The 5,709-nt window shown below is 37.0% G+C and overlaps 1 long non-coding RNA gene across 2 annotated transcripts in view; it reads left to right on the forward strand.

Moving 5' to 3' along the window:
* Positions 1 to 4,947, forward strand: part of LOC135226514 (uncharacterized) — an 8,451-nt gene extending 3,504 nt beyond the window's left edge. For both annotated transcript variants that reach the window (XR_010317242.1, XR_010317241.1), the window contains 2 exons: positions 1 to 62; positions 4,574 to 4,947. The exon at positions 1 to 62 is cut by the window's left edge and continues 30 nt beyond it. This is a non-coding gene — a long non-coding RNA (uncharacterized LOC135226514). The remainder of the gene's footprint in view (positions 63 to 4,573) is intronic.
* Positions 4,948 to 5,709: the final 762 nt, after the last annotated feature.

A 5,709-nucleotide genomic window follows, 5' to 3' on the forward strand; every position in this document is an offset into this window, starting at 1 on the left:
AAAATCCAGCTGATTGAGCGATAAAATTGCTCTGACAGGTCGTGGAACTGGCCTTAAAGAAAGTAAGTGAACCTGCAGTATCAAACTTATGCTATAAAAAACTGTTCAAGGGAATAATGATACTAATGTTGCCTGAATTACTATAATTAAAACATAAAGTTTTCATAAAGAACATTGATTATTTGAGAGGACTTGAATTATCAGAAATATGTTTTGTAAAGACGGTTTGTTGATAATAATGATAAATGAATCATTAGAAGCGTCATGTAGCATATTTTTATAAAGAATTTTGATATTTTTAGAGAACTTGAATTATAAAATTACGTAATAAAGAGGTTTATTAGAGAAAATTGGTCATTTAAGTTAAGTTCAGTTATCAGAATAACGTTAGATGGAGATTTTCTCGAAAATAATAATAATAATAATAATGATAATAATAATAATAATAATAATAATAATAATAATAATAATAATCATATAATCATAATAGTAATAATAATAATAAAACCTGAATCTGTCAGCATTGTTATAGAGAGCTTGTCCTGGAATAATAATACAATGTAATAATAATCATAATAATAATAATAATAATAATAATAATAATAATAAAAAATAAAAATAACAGTCAGATCGAATTTAGCATCACTGGTTCACACCAGATAATTCCCAAACACTTGTTTTGCCTTTTAGGTGAAACCTCCCACCACTTCCAGTACCTGGATCATCCTCTCGCCACCCAGTGCGTATCTATGGATGTATATCCGGATGCACTCGTCACCCAGGTCACGATGGATGACCCTGTAACCAAGTTTTTGTACGAGAATTTGACTAGTTATAGGTTTGGTGTATAAATAGAACATTTTGTTTTCCTTGCATTATTAGAATTATATATATATATATATATATATATATATATATATATATATATATATAAATTGTAATCATCTAAAAAATAAAATATTTGATTTACAGACCAAACCTATAACTAGTAAATTTCTCGTACAAAAACTTGGTTGCAGGGTCATCCATCGCGACATGTATGACGAGTACATCCAGATACATCCAAAGATTACGCCACTGGGTGACGAAAGGGATGTATCCAGATACTGGAAGTGGTGCGAGGTTTCACCTAAAAAGGCAAAACAAGTGTTTGGGAATTATCTGGTGTGAACCAGTGACGCTAAATTCGATCTGATTTGTTATTATTATCATTACACAAGCGTTACGCTGCTGAAGTAGCCATTACTTTTAATAACGTACGCTTGAGAGAGGGTTCTGCTTCTAAGTATTATTTATTATTATTATTTTATTATTATTATTATTATTATTTTTTTTTTTTTTTTATTTTTTTTTTTTTTTTTTTTTTTTTTTTTTTGCTCTATCACAGTCCTCCAATTCGAATGGGTGGTATTTATAGTGTGGGGTTCCGGGTTGCATCCTGCTCCTTAGGAGTCCATCACTTTTCTTACTATGTGTGCCGTTTCTAGGATCACACTCTTCTGCATGAGACCTGGAGCTACTTCAGCCTCTAGTTTTTCTAGATTCCTTTTCAGGGATCTTGATCGTGCCTAGTGCTCCTATGATTATGGGTACGATTTCCACTGGCATATCCCATATCCTTCTTATTTCTATTTTCAGATCTTGATACTTATCCATTTTTTCCCTCTCTTTCTCTTCAACTCTGGTGTCCCATGGTATTGCGACATCAATGAGTGATACTTTCTTCTTGACTTTGTCAATCAACGTCACGTCTGGCCTATTTGCACGTATCACCCTATCCGTTCTGATACCATAGTCCCAGAGGATCTTTGCCTGATCGTTTTCTATCACTCCCTCAGGTTGGTGCTCGTACCACTTATTACTGCAACGGTAGCTGATGTTTCTTGCACAGGCTCCAGTGGAGGGCTTTTGCCACTGAATCATGCCTCTTTTTGTACTGGTTCTGTGCAAGTGCCGGGCATTCACTTGCTATGTGGTTTATGGTTTCATTTTTCGTATTGCACTTCCTACATATGGGAGAGATGTTATTTCCGTCTATCGTACTTTGAACATATCTTGTTCTTAGGGCCTGATCTTGTGCCGCTGTTATCATTCCTTCAGTTTCCTTCTTTAGCTCTCCCCTCTGTAGCCATTGCCAATTGTCATCGCTGGCTAGTTCTTTAGTCTGTTCTCATGTATTGTCCGTGCATTGGTTTGTTGTGCCAGTCCTCTGTTCTTTCTGTCTTTCTCCTGTCTCTGTATATTTCTGGGTCTTCGTCTACTTTTATTAGTCCTTCTTCCCATGCACTCTTTAGCCCACTCGTCTTCACTGGTTTTCAGATATTGCCCCAGTGCTCTGTTTTCAATGTTGACGCAGTCCTCTATACTTAGTAGTCCTCTCCCTCCTTCCTTTCGTGTTATGTATAGTCTGTCCGTATTTGCTCTTGGGTGTAGTGCGTGTATTGTCATTTGTCCTGGTTTTCTGATCTATGCTGCGGAGTTCTGCCTTCGTCCATTCCACTATTCCTGCGCTGTATCTGATTACTGGCACTGCCCATGTGTTTATGGCTTTTATCATATTTCCGGCGTTGAGTTTTGACTTGAGTATCGCCTTGAGTCTCAGCATATATTCTTTCCTGATCGTGTCCTTCATCTCTTGGGTGTTTTATATCTCCTCCTTCCATTATTCCCAGGTATTTGTATCCTGTCTCATCTAGTGTTGATGTTGCTCCCATCTGGTAGCTTTATCCCTTCAGTTCTCGTTACTTTGCCCTTTTTGTATGTTGACTAAGGCGCATTTTTTCTATTCCAAACTCCATTCTGATGTCCCCAGATACAATCCTTACAGTCTGGATTAGGGTATCTATTTCCTTGATGCTCTTTACCATACAGCTTGATGTCGTCCATGAACATCAGATGGTTGATTTTGCCTCTATTTCTTGAGTTGGTACCCGGCATCCATCTTCTGTAGTACTTTTGTCATGGGAATTATTATTATTATTATTATTATTATTATTATCATTATATGTGTGTGTATGTACAGAAAAAGGAAGCATAAGAGTAAAACAGACCAGAACAAAGCAATTAACAGAACAGGTTCCGTAACATAAGATTCTGTAGTCAGTATAACAATGTCCCCAGCAGCTCTCAGCACGAAACCTTATGCAAATATCTTGATGAATAATCAGTGTTTATCTGGGCAAAAGGCCAATGCGGTATTTTCAGCCTAGAATCACCCCCCTCCCCCACTCCACCCCCTATCCAAAATGTGTCGTAGTGTGGTGTGTCTGTAATTCGGTATTGTGACAGACAAGTATCTCTATTGTGAGATAGAGTTACATAGAAGCCGCTGGTCTTGTTCATTGGAGAATACGCTTAGTCCCTTTTGGCTAAGAGCATGAGATTTCGTCATCAGAACTGAATGTATTGTTGATGAGCGAACGCAATTTGCATGAAGCTAGCTAGACCCTTAGAAACAGAACACAGAATGGCGTAGAGATTCCCGCGTTTCGAGAAGCGAGTTAGTATGGGGAATCCGGCGTCCGTCGGATGCCCTGGCCTGAGGAAGACTTGAATATAATGCCTCTCAGAAATTCAAATTTTGGGGGAACTCTGAAAGCGATTTCGTCACCGGGACGTAATTTGAATATACCTTTGTTGCACCCCGACGCCATTTGATTTTGCAGTCGCCAGGACACGATTAGATTATTCCCCCCTCCCCCGCGCCCCCTTGGCTTGTTTTTGCTTCGCTACATCCATTTTTACATACCAGGACAAAACGTGCATAGATAATGATCATCATCAGCTTCAGAAATGACCTGGCAGTTACGATGACAATGTGTAATGAGCACCAAGGACAAACTTTATAGTCAGCGGTTGTGTCGTGTGGTATAACTCTTCAGTATCATCTCGATTCACTGCGCAACCCTACTTGTTTTTTTTTCGGTCTTTTGACTTGCATGCGATGTTTCCAGCTGACGGAATATTCCCTTTGAATGTGTTATATCTGTACTTCACTCGTCAAAGTGCGCTGGTTAGTCGTGGAGAGAGTAGCGATGCAATCATCGGACTGTTCAAATGTTCATTAGTATTCCGTATTTACCTTGCGTTCTCTACAGAACCAAGTAGAAATTCATTAATTTATTATTATTATTATTATTATTATTATTATTATTATTATTATTATTATTATTATTATTATTATTATTATTACTAAAAAGAATGGCTTTCCTATATAAGGGAGCTTCTTAGAAAGAGGGTCCGCTTCTGATATGTTATTATTATTATTATTGCACACATATTTATGGCATCAAGGTGTACTGTAGTAAGTGGATGAACAGGTTAGCCGATGTCTTATTGGCTGGTTGGGTATAACAAGCCAATCAGAAGCAAGCATACTTCTTTTTGCATCATGATCACTATTCAAAATAAGGGGGAAAAATTCTTTCTTATGGGGACAGCTTAAAACGCCTTACTGGACAAACACACACCATATTCTTTTAAATAAACCAAGTGTTGAGTTAGATCCGATAAACGCAGAGATATGTATCTGTTCGTGTCCGGCAATGATCCATTTTTTCTTTTTCCTTTACAGGACAACAACAGTTTGACTGTAAGTATTTATTCTCCCACCTGAGTCCAGAAAAAAATTTGGAAAAAAAAAGGAGGTTGCTCGCCGAGTGGTCTGCTTGTCTACTGTTCCGTAAGGAGCTTCTAACGCGAAACAATATTTGTTAAAAGAAAAAAATAGTAGCAGTATTATTGTATGAATTAACAGGCCGGTACTAACTTCGCCAGCAAAAGAGTGATTGTTGTTCAGTGTAACGTGAGTTAGAAATAGCATTAACATTGCATATTATTAACACGGGATAAAAGGCCGCTGATGATTGTAGTGTTATTTTGTGGTATACGTTGATGTTAGAAAACTTTTGTTTTAGCTACAATAAAGTTTTATATCCTATAGCAAAATCTTGTCTTTGTTTTTTTTTTTTCTCCCACTATAAAGAGCTTACTTCAGAAGGGCGTTGTTCAATAAGGTGATTCATGAAGTTACATATGTAAACATCCATCGCCTCATATTCACTCACTCCGTCTTTTGGCTTCAAAGGCCTTATTCTGACCCACTGCCGCTCGCAGCAAAATCCTGAGGTTTATCGCAAGCTTAAGTAACTATTTCTATTTCTTTCAGTGCTTAACCTTCTTCACTAACACGATCAAAGAAAGTATGAGAATAGTTATTTCATGACGTTACTCTTCATACTGATTCGTCTAGAATATTTAATAAGAAAATTAATCGTAAGCAGTTAGACACAAGAATTTTTTTTCCGAAAGGAAAATACTGTAACTACTTTATCGAGATCGACCTACCTTCCATTCAATTTCATCAGCGATAAGACTTTTCACTTATAGACAGCATATCCTTCAGTAAGGATATTTCAAGATCCTCGACGCCTGATTACAAGTAGTTCGAGGATATCTCAGTTCTTAAAAAATTGGATCCTGAAAATTTCATTTTTTGGGGGTGTTATAATAACTATTTTAATAATGTGGTAAACCCCGACAGTCACGCATCATTTTACCGTTTCCTGTAAAAACTACCTGATTATTAATAGCCAGAGCCTTTTATCTTATTTCTCTATATACGGCTCTGTTAATAGCCACTGAAGTTTTCTTTCGATGAACATCCTAGACTGCTAGGTCTAGCTTCCCAGACCTTACATTGTGGAAAGT

The sequence above is a fragment of the Macrobrachium nipponense genome, chromosome 14 (genome assembly GCF_015104395.2).
Source record: "Macrobrachium nipponense isolate FS-2020 chromosome 14, ASM1510439v2, whole genome shotgun sequence".
Classification (NCBI taxonomy): Eukaryota; Metazoa; Arthropoda; class Malacostraca; order Decapoda; family Palaemonidae; genus Macrobrachium; species Macrobrachium nipponense.